Source organism: Ambystoma mexicanum, chromosome 4q, assembly GCF_040938575.1.
Source record: "Ambystoma mexicanum isolate Mex_15411 chromosome 4q, UKY_AmexF1_1, whole genome shotgun sequence".
Classification (NCBI taxonomy): Eukaryota; Metazoa; Chordata; class Amphibia; order Caudata; family Ambystomatidae; genus Ambystoma; species Ambystoma mexicanum.
In genome coordinates, this window is record NC_090928.1 from 1,040,462,526 (window position 1) to 1,040,481,955 (window position 19,430).

Sequence of the window (19,430 nt, forward strand, 5' to 3'; positions counted from 1 at the left end):
TTTGCAAATAGAAGGCACGGCCATGGGTTAGACATGTTTGAGGAGTCGGTAATTTATGCAGACAGTAATCCATTTTTTTATTTATTTATTTTTTTATTTTATTTGTATATGGTTAATTAAACCTTTACAAAGAAACTTTAAAACACAAGATCAATACACAGTTGCAGATTTAACATATTGGAAAGGCTGTGAGAGTATTTAGTAGCGCAGAAATCGAAGAATCATCCTAAAATCATCATACAATTACAAGAGCAAACACAGTAGCACCAAATTGCCCTAAATCTTAAACCCATATCATGAGACAACATGGTGACAAACAGGCATATCTATTCCAAGTGGAGGTTGCGAATAAAACTAGATATAGCCAGACCCTCCCTACTTGTTCTAATGCACAGGCAGCGTTGCCATACTAGGTCAGTCGAGAGACCTCGAAATTGTAATTTCAGGGCATTCAAACAAGAGTCTCTCAGGACATTGAGATGAGTACAAAACAGAATGAGATGTTTAGCCGTTTCAGGAACTAAGTAACAAAATCTACAGAGACTATTAGCCGGTGTAATCTGTTTCCACCTCAGCTTAGTATCCCGAGTAGGTAGGATGTTCCACCGCAGTCTGAGTAGTGTTTGTCTATGAACCCGATTTGGGAAGATCTTAAGAATTGGAGAGAGAGTTCCTCTTTTTTTATGCTCATGCGCCAAGTGTGACATAGAAGCATATGCATGAAAAGCAGCCACAGTCCGGCACCAATCAAAATCCCACAGCTTCATTTTAGTTTTAGTCGGGTTAGTGATTAGTTGCTCTAGATCTGAACTGATATTAGCCAGAATATCTTCACAGAGCATAGCGAATTTATATAGGGATCTAGATCGATATATGTTATTGCCAACCAGTTCGTATAACGTATTGGCGGAAGGGGCCTTTAATTTAGCATAAAGCAAAAGCTTCCTCCACTCGACTCGTGCTGACAAAGAAATATAGCCTAGCTCGAAACGAATCGCAGCCAAGGGTACTGCATTGGGGATGAGTAAGACCCATCTCCATATATCCCCTTCAATACCCTCCAATTTGGCGATGGTTAACCGCGTGCCGAACTCTAGGCCATAAATCAATTTCGATGCGATTTTCCCCTCAAAGAAGAGTAAGGCAGGTCTAATGGAGAATCGGCCATATTTACGGTCAATTTTAAGGACCTGACTCGCCAGTACCTTAGCTTTATTTAGGAGAAGAAGGTTCTGCCCTTTTGAACCTCTACTTGCTCCCAAGTAATAGCCCAGGTAAGTAAGGCAAGTGGAGCAGGATACAGTCACACCACCTAACTTCCAGAGGTTTGTTTTCTTCCTAACAACCCCTATAGCAAAGACAAGGATTTTGGTTTTCGCCGGATTAATGTTCAGACCATTAAGTTGAGCATAATTGGCGAATACATCCAGCAAACGTTGTAACCCCACCTTAGTTAGGTCAAATAAAACAAAATCATCAGCGTAAGCCAGCCAAATAAGCTTCAGAGTGCCAATACTCGGTGCTACTAGCCCCTCTTTCAAAAGGTGCTCTGCTGCATCTGAAACGTATTGATTAAACACCCAAGGGGCTAGCACACAGCCCTGTCTAACCCCACGATGAGTACGGACAGCGTCTGACATGTCCCCCTTTTTATTTAACCGGATTCGAATAGTAGAGTTGTTATATACCCCCTCCATTAGGCTAATTAAGCCCCTTGGCAGGCCCCAGGCATAGAGTTTTTGCCATAGCCTATTGCGGTCAACACAGTCAAAGGCTGCCGAGAGGTCAACTGAGGCCATAAAAATAGGTCCCCTAGTTGAGCTCCAGGCAGTCTCCTGAATACACTTAACTACCAGACCATTGATATTAGTGGAATGGTTTTTACGAAAGCCTGTTTGAAAGGGGCTCAGAGGGTGGCTAGTTTTTTCCCATTCCCTTAAGTGTGAGAGAAGAAAAGCAGAAAAAAGTTTGCAATCCGCATCGATCAAAGCGATAGGCCGATAGTTTTTAGGATCGGACCTACTACCGCATTTGAAGATCGGAATAACATGTGCAGTGGACCAGGAAGTAGGACATATCCCAGTTTGTAGGATATCTCGAAACTCAATACATAAAAGATTGGCCCAAAGATTTGGATCTGCTTTAAAGGTATTATTTGTTAACCCATTTGGGCCAGGGGCTCTTGAGCTCTTACACTTGCATATTAACTCCAGGATTATATCAATATCCACCGGGGGATCCCATTTAGAGTAAGGGACTAATGGATCATAGTCAATAAAGCTGGCCGTTGCCACTAGGGGGCTAGAAGAAAATCTATTAGAATAAAATTCCAGCCAACCTTGTTCCGCAATCGGATTAAGTTCGGCAATGGCCTGGAAACCATCCTGTCCATTAACAATCTGCCAGAAGGCTCCCACATTTGCCTTCATAATAACCTGTAGCATCAATTCCGAATCCTGCTGTAACAATTGATGTTTAATTGTTTTGTAGTAGTTCTTATAGCCTAATTTAACCTTATTAATAAGAATTAAGCGAATAGACAGGTCGCTTGTTGTAGTTTGTATTTTCCTAATATATTTATTCTTAAGGGTTTTTGCTGCTGCCACCTCAGAGTTATATTGATGTAAATGCCTAACAGCTGGAGTTCGATTTACAGAAGAAATGCCAATATCGTCTACTGCCACTTGTATCAAGGTAGTAACCATTGCTGAATTAAATGTTGTCAATTTCCAATCAAGAGTGGTCTTGTTAAGCATGTTCCACAGTTTACCGTTTAGAGTTTCGATATTTTTAGGGGACCAGCGAATAGCTGATCCAGATAAATTTGAAGAAACCACTATCGGCTGGCACAGTCGCCCCTTTGTCAGGCAGATGTTAAAAGTTGCCGTTAATATACCATGGTCACTCCAAGAGTTCGAGAAGATTTCAAACTTCGAGCATCTTGCAAGCAAGTAATCATCTACAAAGATGTAATCAAGAGTGGAAGTGGAAGACCCCCGCCTCCAGGTATAACTAATAGGATTTGAAGAGGTTAGTGATACATCACGCAGGGGTTGTAAACCTAAATTGCCCAATTCAGTATACCAAATTTGACTAGCCAAATTTTTCTTTTTGTCCCATCGGTCATAGGGATACAGCTCACATAGTGCCCATGGTGAGTAGTCAAATAAACAATCACAATTCAAATCCCCAGCAAGTATTACATGACCTGAGTCATTAGCCAGCACCCACTCCAAGACAATCTGTGAGATAAGAGACACAAACAGCTTGATTTCACCAACCCCTGTATGCCAGTAGATGTTAATAATTAGTAATTTTAGATGGCTGAAACTTGAGATCAGGACTACCCCCCAGTGCCCCAAACGGAAGACCCAAAAGAACCTTGCCGGAGAACCCACAGCAGTTATCCACTGCCACCAGCAAACCACCCGAAGGTCTACCCCTCAGGTTATGCCGGGCCGGCTGATCGAAAATTTGAAAACCATCCAAACAAGGAGTTGTGGTCAACCAAGACTCTTGAATGCAAATAACATTTGCATCTCTCAACTGATGCAGGCACTCCAAGTTCGAAAATAGATGTTGATTGCCTCTGGAGTTCCAAGATTTTATACAAAAGTTTGACTGAGCGTCTGAAGTCAAAGTTGGAAGAATATGGCTAGGGCACAAGTTTTTGCCACAGGGTGGAGATGATGGTAGCCCAGTCTACGTCTTTGTTTTGCTGGTGCAATGAAGTGGTTGAGATGGGCCGAGAATCCTGTCCACCTGTATGAACCCCAATTGGTTTAACTGCTGATTGTAAGGGAGAGGTCCCATTAGTCGGCAGTTCCCAAGGTGCAGCCGCTTCAACTCTGAAACCCAATTCGTTCAAAGCGTCTTTTTGAGTAAGGATCAGATCTTTAACAAATGGTGACGCAAGAAGGATCATGCTCATATCCACAGAATTACAATCCAAAAAGGCCACTCTATCAATATCCTTGGAGGAGATAAGAGCGAGTGCAGGGATTTCAGAAAAAATCGATAATACATTGCGACGATTCAAGCAGACAGGCTCTTCCATTTTTAACAAGCTTTGAATCTTTATCAAATGTAAAGAGTTAGCTTTCTTATTATTCATACATTCCTGACGTGTTAAATTACCCGCTAATAAGTTTTGAGAACCCTTCATGATAGTATCAGGGTGTTTGGCAGCAGCAGGAGGCAGAGGTCTAGTCTGTGGTTTGTATAGACGATCCACCAGGTTGCGAATCCCAGCAGAGATTGTGGGATGGGTGGGGACAGACAGATTGTTAATGTCCTGAGAGACTCCCCTCACCAATCCCAGATCCAAAGGAGAAGCAGGGATCAGGGTCTGGCTAGGTAGTGATTTCGATGGAAATTGCAGTTGCATGGGACCCCAATTAGCCGAAGTTTGATGAGGCCTTATGGCCGACACGCTCTGTGAGCAATTTAGTTTGGGAACAAGGGTCACAGCACGGGTCAGGGGAATTGCTCCAACAGTTGTAAATTTTCCAATCCCACACCCCTGATGTGAATTAATATGATTTGCACCTTGTGGAAACCCAGGAACCATAATATGCTCTTCACTCAGCTTGGAATTGCTAGTGCCACAAGCTTGTGTCCCGCCAGGAGCCCCCCAAGCTGCATCATAGATTTTAGGTTTACTAGTGGCAACATCAGGTTGTGGGTTGCTGGAATTTACAGCATGTATAACCATCGGAACCATAGAGATTTGCTCATTGGACCTAAATTTGCCTATACCGCATCCATGTTGAAATGGCACCAGAGGGCATAGTTTTGAAAAAGAGGAAGCAAGTAAAGTTTCACTTATGGACTGTTTAGGAGAGGTCAAACAGAATTTTGGAAGGTTATCTAACCGCTTGTCAGAGACATGTGTAGCTAAAGGGTTACAATTGACAATATGAGCCATGGAATCAGCCAATTCAGTCATTGGAGGCTTAAAAACATTCGTTAAATTACCCTTAGAAGTAGAAGCATTATTCGAGAAAGTAAAAACCTTAGCAGTAGATTTAGTGAAGAGTATATTAGTTTGCTTAGTGGCCAGTTTCCGCTTGATAAGGCGAGTTTTACGTGGGGCCCTTGTTTTCTTGGGAGCTAAGGGCTTACTAGCATTAACGTGAGGGCATTTATGACCCTGAGTTAGAGTCAGACTTATGCCAGGACTGGGCTCTATCGGCCGAATAGAATTAATACTCTTCAGTAAATCCTCAGCTGTATTGCAAGGAATTGCCAGTGAAATAGGCTTAGGTTGTACAGGAAGAATTGCTTTATTGATAGCCTTTACTATAATAACTGGGAACCCAGTAGAGGTAGATTGACCCCGAATAGGAATCGAGTCAGGCAAGTTTTGGATAGGGTCGGCCACTATGCCTGTGGCTGTGGCAGAAGTATCGGAGCAGGTAAAGATTGATGGTAGAGCAAGCTCGTGGTCAACAGCAATATTGGAAGACTCCACTGGCAAGTTGTTATCAGATATCTCTATGATTTGAGAGTTGATCATAGCTGTCTGACAAGAGGGGGTTGGAGAACTATCGCCCTGTGGTACTTGCGCCGGCCATCTCTGGGATAGCTCTGTACCGATCCAATCCACTTTATTATTAAGGTCCACTAAAATATCTGTACCAATACAGTCAATTTTTGAATTAAGTTCTGTCATTGCAGTTTTGACAGATTGAAGCTCGGACCAAACATTGTCATAGAGCTCAGGACAACGTTAAGGGCTGAGACTGTCGGATGCGTCAGACGAATTCGTTCATCCACCTCTTTCAATGTGTGATGTAAAAGTGGAGAGTTTACTTGGTTCAGATTGGTGGACATAGGGACTAAGTCGGAATCATCGTCCACTATGTTGTTTTCAATGACTTCAATAATGTTAGTTAGGGCAGTAGGTGTATTATCAGGCACTAGATCTTGGGAAGAAGATCTAGAAATTTCTGGAAATCCAGTGGTACATGGCAGAGACATCACTTTATCCGCACACTCAATAATGCTAAGATCAGTGATATTATTATTTCCCCCGAAAAAAACTTGTGTAGACATTGCCGAGTGATCTAGCATAGCATTACCTCTACAAACTTTAGGAAGTTTTATTTCTGTGCTAGTAGAGGTTGCTTTTAAGATGTATTTGTCCATGTATGTCTGCCCAAGTACTTGATGGTATAATTTGGATTTTCCAGGAGTTTTATGTACTACAATATCACCTGCTGCAGAAACACTCGAAGTTGCATCTATAGTCTCGGCGTTATGAATCATAACTTTGAGTAGATAGTGGAATAGTATGTTCCAGGGTATTTGTAATAATAGGCTTTATCGCAGAGAGGCTGCATGACATGGCATTATTTAAAAAAGGGGTAGGTTTCACCGAAAGTGGGGCACTACACAGAGACTTAGAAGTAATAGAGGACACAGTATTGGACAACCTACACTTGGCCGGATGCTGGTAGAGTCAACCTGTAAGGCCGGGTCAACTAAATTAGCCTCTAATAGGAATTGAGGGGCTTTTTGGCTGCGCAAACCAGATCTCATCATGGAATGAAATAAGATCAGTGATTAGACAATAAAATAGCGTGATGATAGCCAATCTAAACCACCAACTTCCCCCAGACCAAGATGATGTGTATCTCCTTAATCTGGTTAACCTGATTAAGAAATATGGCCGGATGAATAAAATTACAGGCAATAAAAGAGTTAATAGTCTATAGCATCACCGTCTCTAATAACAAGGAATTTTCATGTTATAAATGGAAATGATAGTCATTGGCAGTAGCTTGTTAGATGTTATGATGTCAATGCCAAGCCAACGGCCAGGCACCTTAGTCGGTCTTGGTGCAGAAAGCTTACTAGTTATAAATCGCCGTCCCCGCCGAACAGCCAAACAGCACCAGCCCTTCTGCCACCAGGGCTTACGCCGCAAGGGTGGCTTCACGGCAGATTTGTAGCTCTTCAAACTGTCACGTGAGCCAGTCACGTGATCCTCGGTGGCCCCACCTCCTTATGGACAGCAAGAGCCCTGCGCTCGCAGTGCTGTTCAGAGGGGGAGCGGCTGGAAATTCAGGAGAACCAAGTAAAGGAACGTGGACCAGCGTTCTTCAACTCCAACACATAGGCAATTAAATGCCTTCAGACAACCATGACATCATTAAGAATGACATCACTACTGTTGGAGAGGTAGGAGGGAAATGAGGACTTATTTGCACATGTAGTGGGGATGTAATCAGGTGAAAGGTTTTTTTGAAACAGTTTGTTCGAAATTATTTGGGTTGGTAGCAGTGAGAGTTCAACTTTGGGTTAAGCACTGCTCGTTAGAGCTATTGCCTTGAGGGAAGGGCAGACAGGGCTAAAGTCATGGCATTGGGGCTATAGATTGGTAAACGTGCGACTGCTATGGCATGGAGAGTTCAGCGTGGATCTATGTTAAATTGGTGCAGGGCAATGTGCAAGTGGGTGAGGGCTGAAATGGATTTGATTGACAGGGTGGTCCCAGCGGAAGGAGCTGATTTGCAGTACACAGTATGGCATGAGGTCCGGGACAAGTTGGTGGCACGTTCAGACCGGAGGCGAGTGTAGGTTGGCAGGTGAGACAGAATACTGCTAAATCGAGTTTGGCAGGAGGGGTGTGAGGGGTCAGAGATGTGAGGCAGAAAACTTTTGGATGATTTCTCAATCTGCCATTTTATTAAATGATAGGTTTCATCAAACGCCTCAGTATCCCTACTCTGAATAAGATTTCCCTGCCTACCCAAAACTAAAGGAAACAGTCTAACGTAGGATATCTGGCATTCACACTTAAGCATAAAATACACAAGAAAATATATGTCACTTCACAACAAATATCAACCGTGGTATTTCCAATGTATTCAGTCTTTCTTGGTAACCTGTGTGAACTCCCCTTCCCCAGGTTTCAAGTTAGGTTCAGTTCCAACGTTCAACATGAAGAAACGAGGAAATCTGGGTTTGCAACAAAGTTCTAACTCGGTTCTTGTTTCCTTCACTTGGTAAAAAGAAAGTTCAGTTAAACAATGTTCATTCAACAGAAACATTTCTTCTTCTTCCTTGAATAATAATGTCCACTTCATCAAATAGAATCAGTGATGTTCTGGGTCACGATGCTTTGTCACAACTTGGAAATGTAATTAAGAAAAGTAGTTCCTTCTCAGATTTAAGGAACCACAACGTCTGGCAAGGCAAAAGAAACACAGCGTCTTGCCAGCACTTTTCAAGTCTCTGCATAGCTTTATAGGTTCCACCATGCGGGTCTACTCGCTGTCTCATAGTATTACACATTCAGCTGGGCTTCTAAAGTTTTAAATCTACTGACAACCAAAAGATGTACCACTGCTTCAACAAATCAGAACGGTGAGATTTTTAGTAACTTTCCAGAAGATGCAATGTTCACATCAGTGATCCTCAACACCTTCATTTAGGCCAGGCACCCTTCCTCTGAACATTCCCCTTTCAGAGGGACTGCCTCTTTGCCATTTGTCTTTCTGCAACATTTTATATTTACTACAGCATCAGCAGTTTGCACCTTTGTGGATTTGAACGACTTTCAGAAAAGACAAGGTTCACTTTAATGCCCCTCAACACTTCCAAGTAAGCAAGGCACTCTTCTTTTCAGTCCTTAAGATAAAGTGCATACAGGCTCATTTTACGCAATTAAATCTTGTATATACGCCACATTTATTTTTTTCTTTTGTATCATTTACGCAGGCAGCACACAGCGGTTGCTTGTGAAGTTCACAGTTTCGCCAAGTAGGTGGCTCTGTGCCATTGCAGCTCAACAAGAAACAGATGGAATCCTGTGTGCAGACACGGTAGTACTGCAACTAAGTTGACTGATCTGGGAAGTTGGGCGTTGCAGAGAAGGAGCAGTATGCACCTTTTTTCACTTAGCAGAAGAGGATGGCCGAGGTAAAGCACAACAATTTCCTGCAGCACCAGTTAACGGGAGAAGTAGTGCACATGGTTTCCGAGTGGGCATGGTGGTGTTCAGGGCTGGGCAGGGAACACCTACATTTTCGCAGTGCAACTGCAGGACCAATCGAAAGAGCTTTCCTGGAAAGGTCCCCTCGTGCTACAGGGACCATCAGGAAAAGCAGAGAAAACTTTGCGTTTCTTGCATCTGATAAGAGAGACATGACATCCTTCTTATTGTTCCCAAATGAGCCCAGGGCCTGTCATTCCAGCGTGAGAAGACTTTATAGTTTACCCTTTCTTTTACTGCAGGATCATGGTACTTCCCTGGAAGAAGCTGCTGCTATTATAGCCTGAGACGCTGCTGCCAGACAAACTGAAGAATTGGTGTGTTAAAAAGCCCACTATGACCACGATGTTCATGAATGGGCCCGACTTTTTCTGTGAACCAGAAAATATTTAATTGAACTACCCTAAATGCCAAACCATCCGATGTTAAACACATTACACTTTCTTGTTAGCATTCTCGCGTGCGTGCGTGTGTTAAACACATTACACTTTCTTGTTAACACTCTCACAATGATCCGTGTGTGTAAGGAAGTGATTGTAATCACTGCCTCAATGTCTTCATCCAAGTGAAGGTGTTAGGGAGAATTCTCTTATAAGGCTACTTTCCCAAACCTAGTGAGTCCCCCAGCAGCTTTGCTGGATTTTTGCATTTTTTTTTTCTCCTGCTAAGAGTGAGACCCTTTTCCTCCCACTCTTAGGCATGATTTGAGGTATGTCTTTGACTTATTGTGTGCTTATGGGCTATTGGGTCTTTTACTCCATAGGGTATCATCTGTTTTTTTGTGTATGTGTTACACAGCACCCTCAGTGCAGTAACACAGGGGTGTCATAGTGACCCCCAAATATATACTCCATACCCTGGGACTGACTGTCTCCCAGGGCATGTAAAGTCACCATTGACTTTACTAGTTCAAAATTGTGAACAGAACCAGTACAAACCATCATATTGTGGAAGGGGTTAATTCGATTGCCCCTGGGTCTGTTTCCAAGGGGGCATTGTCCAGTCCCCCCTTGTTGAGTTTCTGGCTGGTGGCAGTGGTTACCACGCAAAATATTCCACCGGAATATTTCCTGTGGGATTTTCCCATTGATTTTAAACACACCACTTTTTGGTGCAATGTTAGATACCGCCGGTTTATTTATTTAATATTACGGTTGGACTGGAACTTCAGAAGTCGCCACAGGACCTAAGAAATCCGAAGAGGGGTGAAGCTGAGCCATCTGCAACGACGACACCATTGGTGGAACCCTGCTGCAACGACCTCACCACTTTCCTGACGACAAGAGAAGATCTTCTGCTGAAGGAGTCTTCTTCCTCTGAGCTGGTGGGATCAACCAGTTTGCCATTTTGCCTTCCAGGACGTCTCTTGGTCGAATTGCCCGTGCCAAGCACCCCGGTGGCCGGATAGCCAAGTTTCACCACTGTGATCGCGAATACCAGGAACGTACCTTTTAACCGACGAACTCCACGGCTGGTTTCTTCCCTGTGCAGTGCAACGACTCCAAGTTTCCTCCTCGACGAGATCATCTCTTCCCCTGGTCGAAACGACGAACTGCACCCGCTGCCAGGAACAACCGCCACCGCTGGGGCTTCCTCACTCTTTACGGTACTGTGTTCTACCTGGCCTCCCTTTCTTCGGATTGCTAAAGGTGACCCTTAAATCCTAGGCTTTCCAACTGGGTTGGCCCCAGACCTTCTAACTTTACCTTTTGAACCAACCCAACCTCATTTTGAACATTTCTACAAAGACTTGAATGCCTTTCTCAACCGTGTGATCTTGGGCACATTTCGCCTTGCTCCATTCAAAGTGGGCCTCGCCTATGAACTTTGGCTCTACTGTATAATCTGCCTTCAGTAACTTGTTTTTGTCTCTTAAAAGTGTTGGACTGTTTTATTTTTATGACTTGCCTTTTTCTCTCCCTTTAACTTAATTATTGGAGTGCCATCTAAGTTACACGCTCGCCTCTGTTTTGACAAAAAGTGGTGTTTTGACTTAGACTTGTCTAGTAATTGCTAAAGGAGGTGTGAATACTTTTCTGATTGTGTTGGAACTTGCTTTTTTTTGTAGTGCTAGTGTATTTTCTAAAGTGTGTGTTAAATAAATAATTATATACTTTTGATAACCAGCTCTGCTCAGTGTTTGCTTGCTCTACTGTGTTTTTAGCCCTATTGTGTACCCTCTGTATACTGCCTAACTCTTCTTGAGAGAAGTCTGACTGCTCAGCCACAGCTACCCGGTAAATCTGGGTGGTACAGACTGCTACCAATTGGGTTTACTGCTTACTCCTGTAGTCTTAATCTTTTTGCAGTGTTCCCCAAGGGAACTGCACAGGATTCTGCCTAACAGAAGGATGAGCTCAAACAATTATTCCCAAAGTGTTGCCCCTAACGGATGGATGCTGTTTTTGACAATTTCACCAACCAGCATCAGTACAGTCAATGGTCTTTCACTTGCACAGTAGATCATAAGCATTGTGGGAAACCAGAAAGTGTCTCACCCACTAATCCCCGGGGATCTGTCATCCAGGTGGCCACGACAGGGCCTTATTATTTTGATCCAGTTCCTGGGGGTGGACCAGTGCGGGAGGATCACCTGGGTTAGGGGTCTTCGGGGAATGGGACACGGGTTGATGAGACGCGGTATCCCATTCCCTATAACACCTTTACCCCATTCTACCAAGTAGGATATTTAGGAACTCTACCCATTCTCCTTTACAACGCGAACACTTTATCACGGACATCCCGCTATGAGAGATAACGGACTAACACCCAAGCTGTATACCTGATGTGTCCCAATACAATGGTCAGGCAAGGTCAGGCAATTACTGATCACACACACCTGACTTCCATTAAGCTTCCCCACATGGATAAAAGGCAGAGCACGAGAGCACACTCGGAATGAGGCAAACCACACAATGAAACAGCAAGAACAAAGCCGTGTCAGTGAAATCAACACAGCCGGTGAGTTGGGGAGACCCATACAAGACTGGTCTGTGTAGAAGCCAAGGTTGCATGCGGCAACATTATATGACGAATGCTGGAACAAACACTGTTTGAAATACATGTGCTAAAAGATAGATGTTCACTTCAAGTAAAGTTGAACTGCTGATGAGTGATTGAACTTTGAAACCAAGATACACCTTTGACAGAGTGGTCCGGCACCACGTGTGTGCTCAATCCAAGGCCTCTGTAAGATATCCAGCTGAGGACTGGCAGAAGTGAAAGAGTTATAGAGAATTGGGAATCTAAGTGGTCCTGCGACGGGTCAAGCTAAATCCTGCTCACAGTTGAAAGTCTGCGATGTTCATACAGCAAAGGTTTATGACTAAGTAGATAAAGTTGGTCCGAGCCCAGCAGAGGGAGATCAATTGAAAGCTTTGTGTTAAAGTGGGTCTCAGCCCGGCGGAGGGGAACCCCGGGTGAACAGCAAATCATCTGAGAATGTATACATGTGAAATCCTAAAAAGAAAGGAACTTTGATGTTTGTTGTATTTCATCAGGCCCTCTGAAAAAGAGACTTTGAATGGCAAAGAGACTTTGGCATGGACTGCCATGATGTTGAAGTTTTGAACTGCACCCTCGTGTTAGAGAAGCCAGAGACTGCGCTAAGCTCGTGTGCCGCCTTGTCACATGCTGAAAACACAGGGAAGGGAAGCCAACGGCTTGAATATCCTGGCATATCCTTTCTTGAACACTCTTCTTTTGCATAACATTGTTTCCCACCCTATTTGTATTTAGAAGTAAGGACTGGCAATAGGTTTATTAGTATAGGACCTTTTATTTTGACAAGACACCACTAGGACTGCGTTATTATTATTTGATGGTCGTAGCTTGCTCCCATCTTTAGATTTAGGAATAGATGGGCATTTTACAGACCCAGTTGGAGTTCAATAAATACCCTTAAACTGTGATAATGTGCGTCTGTCTTACTGTCTGATACCATGCTTTCCTTACAGCATCTAACTTTCAGATTGCAGTCACACTTGTTTCAGGGTGAACAGGTTTTCTCATCTACATGCTGTACCACAGTACATGGTTTCTAGGCAAGCATCTCCTCTGCAGACTGCACTATAGTGGCTTGATAGGCATGTCATTACAGGCTGCAGTAGAAAAGAAAAATTGTATTGAGTATTGCACCTTTTAACAGAATACCATATAATATTGTGCGTCCCTTTGCTTTACTTAGACCTTACTGCTATGCTGTGCACGCTGCTACTTGTTAAACAAAAATACAGATCAACCCACTTTTTTCCCCACCCCTTTTTTCCACTTTTTCACACACACACACACACACAAACCGCTACTCATCCGCCTTCCTTCCTTTTTTACCACAAAAGACAGCAAGAGAAAATATACAAAAATAGACTAAAATCCAGACCCATTCCTTATACCGATCCACTATTTATTTTTTCCTTATATCCTCGTAGTACCACCTTCTCCGTTTTTTTACATGCTGAGGATCCCATTGCTTTTATCGTCATAAAATAATTACGTGTGGCACTACCTTCTCAACCTATTATGGCTGAGGATCCCTTACCTCCCAGTCTTTATATGCTGAGGCTCCCTTTCTTCCCAGTCTTTACACGCTGAGGCTCCCTTTTTCCATTATAAAAAGTAGAAAAACAGCAATACGTGACAATTTCAATACATAACCCAACTCCTATCCAATCTATACCTTAATAAATCACCAAAAGTCGTATCCACTCTGTCATTGACCTCGTACTTCATCCATTCACACCTCACATAGTGTCATACACACGTCCCCTTCTTGTTATCTCTTTCAAGAGTCTACTTACATGTGCTTGTTCACCAGAATTTCCTCCATTACGGGGTCCAATAGCTGCCTGTCCTTGTCTTTGGAGCCACGCCCCGCTTCAGAGAGCAGAGAGGATTTCTATTAAAATGGCTCCTTCTAAATCGGAATATCAAAACACTCTGTTTTCAGCGAGGGCCTAAGAGCAACAACTTCCTCCTGATGCTCATCGATTTGTAACGCAACACAGGGGGATGTTTTTAGAGATTATCGTTAGCTACTTCTTTCTTTTTAGTGGCCTACATCTCACTTTATTTCCCTTCTTGGAAAGTCTAATTATCCCTCTGCCAGTATGCACTAGCCCTAGTTTGCACTGTTGTTCTGCCTATCTATGACCGGGATAGAGAAGAGTCTGTCCCTAGCCTCTCTCACTACTTTCCTACTTCTAAAATACCATTTCGGAAGTGTAGAATTATTTATTTCTTCCTTATAGAGTAATAGATATGTCAACACTTTTCAAAGCGGTAATGATTCGCAATTTTTAAAACCACAACAATTACTTTGTCCCAAGCTCTCAATTATTCTGAGGGTCTTGGGGGTTCAGGATTCTAACCTGAGCCTCTAAAAATGTGGTTGACCGGTTTCAGCGGTATCTGTCTTAGTCTAGCCTGCCTTCTTCGGGACAGTGTCCCAGTTTCCGAACTGGGAACACAACTATATTTTTTTAGAGGGACTCCATCAATTTCTTTGGGATTGGTCTCTTCTTCTTTGTGAATCCCTTGATGTCAATGGGCTACGGTCTCTATGCTTGATCCAATTTTCGTAATTTGAATCAGTGGCTTCTGTATCTCTCTTCAGAAGTTTCTCTTCTTGTTCTATTTTTTCTCGGACCGTGTAACTTGTAAAGCCTCTCGAGTTACTCCTATTCTTCTGCGATGCTTCGATCGTATTTTCGCTAAGAGATCTAAACCCGCTCAGGAAACACGTGTTTATTTGATTTGGGGGACCGGTCGCTGTAGGTGGCCGTGTCTTTTTTTCCTGGAGAAGTAGCCTAGACCCTTCCACAAAGTACGGGGAGAACTGGGATCACGTCGGGATAGTCACCACTTGTAAGGGTGTCCCTAATTACGCTCGCACTAGAATCAATACACCCCTCTAGGGAAATAAGGCAAAAAGGCGATCTTGTAAGGATAACCAGTTTAATCTTACAAAATGAGGATGGTAGCAAAGGACTCTGCTGCCTGAATGGTGTTCTCCTGTCCCTCTCCCCGTTCCTTCACTGCCAGAGTGGTCTCAAGCAGGGGTTTATATAGGTTTAGCTTGCCATGGTGATGTCACTGGAGCTGGATAATGGCTTCATCCCAATCCGTCCTTTTTCCAGAATAGGGATGCTCCAAAGCCTTATTTCTGTGTTGTCTGCGGTTTTGTCAGAGCATACTGTTCTACATTTTGCTAGCTATGCAAAAACACACTGTAGCTCATGCTTTACTCCATTTTGCTCTGCACACTTTTAGAAACCTTGAGGCCTAGCCCAAGGAAAAACTAAACATTGTTACCCATGTTCAAACATTTTCCAGTCATTCTATACATATTCCACTTATCCTGCTCACGTTTATCTGGGTCCTGTTGTTTCCTCCACAATTTAGACTTATCATTTTTATTTCTAAATGCACTTTGACGTACAAAACATGCTTGTCCTATTTTTAACGCGCATGGACCCTTGATGGACAGTGGACACCTGGTGAGTCAGTTCATGCTGGCCATGGTGGCGAACACTGCACCCTAAGCCTGTGGTCTACTTTGAATCCCACAGGCCACAATTTTTATACATTTTTTACGTGGTCTAGGGAACCCCCCCACAATACAAGCCCAAGCCGACCCCACATCTAGCGTGATGCCTTTCTCTGTCAGGCACTTCGTTCCAAAATTCACCAATTTCCTGACATGCCCAGAACATATGCGTCATCCCAGCATTCACTTCTCCACATTTGGGACATGTTTGTATTCCTGCGTTCTTAAATCGGGCTATCCTCTGGGGGGGGGTCATGTATGCTCTGTGAGTTACGTATAGTTGGATTTGTTGCAACCTTGCATTCCTAGACACCTTTTTATGATACCTCTGAGCTCTCTCCCACTGTCCATCATTCATGCTTTCTCCTACCTCCTCTTCCCAATCTCGCCTAAGCTGGGTCTAGCAGTTCATAGGTTCGGGATACCTCCTGCCCACCCTCTGCGATGTCATATATTGTTTCTATGACTGTGTCTGGTTGGTCTTCCAGCACTATTTCAGACCATGTTTCCTTCACTTGTCGCACCAGTCTGGTGTATGTGATGTATTGCCCTAGATGTAGGCCCGTTTCCTCTACCAATGTGTCAAACTCCAGTATTTTCCCATCTTGCCATATATCTCCCATTGTTGTGATTCCCATCGGTGCCCAGTGTTTGCGTATCGTCTTCCTCAGTTGCACATCCCCTTTGGTCTGTGCCACTAGCGGCACTTGGGGGGAGCACGGAGTCGGGTTTTACATGGCCTGGATTTGCCATTCCAGTTCCAGCATTCTTGGACACCCTTTTAGCTCTGCTTTGGGCAGCCATATCCATTCTTTCAAGAAAAATGGAGCGCAGTCTGACCTCAACAGTCTGGACTCAGCTGTTTGGTCTTCCGATATACATATTGTAGCTGGCTGGCCCAGTAGTAGATCTGAAAATTGTCAAGTTTTATGCCTCCTTTATCATATGTATTCTGTAGTTTCCACAGGGCTATCCTATTCCTGGTGTTGTGCCAGATGAAGCCTCTACATATGCTCTGGAGTTTAACAAAGAATCGCTTAGGTATCAAGTAAGGTATATTACCGAAGAAGTGTAATAGCCTCGGCAGTACCACCATTTTCAGCAAAGCTGCCCTCTTTACCATGGCCAAAGGGAGCTTAGCCCAGAATCTCATGCTGTTCTCAATGTTTTCTACAGCCTTTTCTGTGTTATATTTGTGTTCATTTTCAACAGCATGGTAGATGTCTATACCCAGGTATCTAAAGGTTTTGGTGTCCCAGGGTATTTGTAGAATGGGTAGGTGCCCTCACGGAATATCTTTATATCTCCGCAGGGGAAATATACACGACTTTTTGGGGTTGACTGCAATGCCCGAGAGCGACATGAATTGCTCCATTACTTCTAGGATGTATTGCAGGTTTTCCACCGGGTATCTCAAGTATAGCAACATATCTGCATACAGAGATATTAGATGTGGCCCTCCTTTCGTGAAAATCCCGACCTCTCCATACTGTTGTCTTAGGTATATCGCTATGGGTTCTAGTGCAAGAATATATAGCATCGGGGACCAAGGGCACCCCTGTCTGGTACCTCTGCTAAGTTGCCATCTTTCTGAAATAACCGTACCCGTCTTAACTCTGGCCAGTGGTGAACTTTACAATAGCTTAACCCATTTCAGATACTCAGGCCCTATTCTATATTCCTTTAAGGCTGCTACCCGCCATGGCCATTTAACCGAATCGAAGGCCTTCAATGCGTCTAAGGAAACAATTGCAACTTCCTGTCCCTCTCTTTCTGTCTGTTCCAAGACCCGGTGAAGCCTCCTAAGGTTATCGGATATCCTTCTGTGCGGGACATATCCAGTCTGATCGGGATGTATAGGTTTGTGTATGACCTGTCTCAATCTCCCCGCCAGCACAACTGTGAGGATCTTGCTATCCTTTTTCAGCATGGATAGTTGTCTATACGATCCGCAATCCATGCTCGGTTTATTAGGTTTGAGAATCGGGACAATTATCGCCTCCCATAGGGATTCTGGCAGTGTTCCTGTTTCGAGAGCTTCATTTAGCATAGCCAGCAACGAGGGAAGCACTTCCGTCTTGTATACTTTATAAAACTCACTAAGAAGTCCGCCTGCCCCTGGGGCCTTGCAAGTGGCTAATGCCTCAATCACTGCTTCTAGTTCCTCCAGTGTGATTGGGGCATCTAAGTTCTCTCTTTCCTCAGCACTCAATTTGGGCAGGCCAATGTCTCCAAGTGTTTCCACTATCTCGTCCCATTTACCTCCCTCTGTATCTCCATACAATTGTTTATAAAACTCGAGGAACCCTTCATTCACTCCCTCCTGGGTATCGAATATCTGTCCTTTCCCCCTTTGTATTGCTCTAATCGCCGGCATTTGTGTCTCGCTTTTGTATAACCATGCAAGCAACCTCCCTGGTTTGTCCCCCCCGGCGTGCTGTTTATCCATGTAGTTCTTGTAGTTTAAGTTACATACCCTCTCCCAGTGTTCTTCACAGACCTGCCGTATTACATTTATAGTGTCGGCCCTTTCCAGGGTATCGTCTCCCCTGCGCATAACTGCCTCCAGTTCCTCCTCCGCCTTCTGCAGCCCTTGCAGTATGTCTCCTTGCAGCCCTTTGGATTTTGCTATCGCTGATCCCCTGACCACCACTTTAAATGCTTCCCATAGGGTGCTGGCCGATTTTACGCTACCAGTATTGTTTTCAAAATATTCAACTATTTCACCCCTCAGGTCCTCTCTAAACGCTGTGTCTTTCAGTGCTTCGGCTCTCAGCCGCCACGTTGGAATTCTATCTCTGGGGGCTTGGTACTGCCATGTTAAGATCAGCAGTGAGTGGTCTGAAAGGACTCTAGCTTTATATTCAGTACGCACTATCTCTCCTCTTATCTCCGGGGAGGCAAACAGATAGTCCAACCGTGTGTATAAATTGTGTGGGGCCAAATAATGTGAGTAGTGTCTGTCATATGGGTGGTGTAGCCTCCACATGTTTTCTAGCTTAAAGTCTCGCAACAGGGTTTTCAAAGTTTTAGCTGCCAGGGTGGGTTTATCCAATTTCCCATCCGACCTGTCTACCTTGGGATCCTTTCCAATTAATAGTTAACTGCACCTTATATTTAGACATAAACGACCTTCTTCAGTGCTTGCCTTTGTCTGTGTATGTGATTATGTTTGCATGAGAGAGCTTTCCCAGTGCCCCTCGTATAGCCCTTAAGGAGGTCTTGTCTAACTCAAAGCACTTGTGGTATCGGGAGGACCCTGGTTCCTTCCCAACAAAAGCTTCCCTCGCGCTGCCTCGGCAGAGCAGGTCTCCAGGGGGCAAGCTTTCCTCTTGCATGCTTCCCCCTGTGCGATCTCTGCACTGCAGGTCTTGGGAGACACAGACCTTCTCAGGACCGGCAGCTGATATCTGCCGTACAATGGTCCCGGCGTCTTCTCCCTCCTCCAGCTTCTGCCTGGGCTGTTTGCACAAACCACACCGCTTCTGCTTCTTGTTCGCTCTTGCTAGTCTCTATGGCCTGCACCTGAGGGGGCCTTTAAAGCCTCTCTGTCGCCTGTCTAGACATCAAGAATGGTTCGAGCCAGGACTAGAAAGGATCGTTCAACTGTGGGTGAAGGGGAAATACATCTCTATTCAAGATTTGGTTGTTTCCCTTCATGTTGGCAAGCTTTCCGTAGTTCTCATATTTATAGCTGAAAGGGGTTCTCACAGTGGATAAATGGAAGTCAGAGATTTAAAGGGACCTTACACAGACAGAGAAAATATTAGACACTAAGGGATTGATAGCTATCTTATATAATGCCTTGGTGCTGGCCAGGGCAAAGGACAAGCCAAATAGGAAAGGGACCTGGGTAGGGTAGGCGATGGAACCCTGTGGAAGATA

The 19,430-nt window shown here is 44.1% G+C and overlaps 1 protein-coding gene across 1 annotated transcript in view; it reads left to right on the forward strand.

Moving 5' to 3' along the window:
• The window catches only part of IARS2 (isoleucyl-tRNA synthetase 2, mitochondrial), a 1,527,005-nt gene that overhangs the window by 1,146,890 nt on the left and 360,685 nt on the right, over nt 1–19,430 (forward strand). The gene's annotated exons all lie outside the window — the stretch shown is intronic.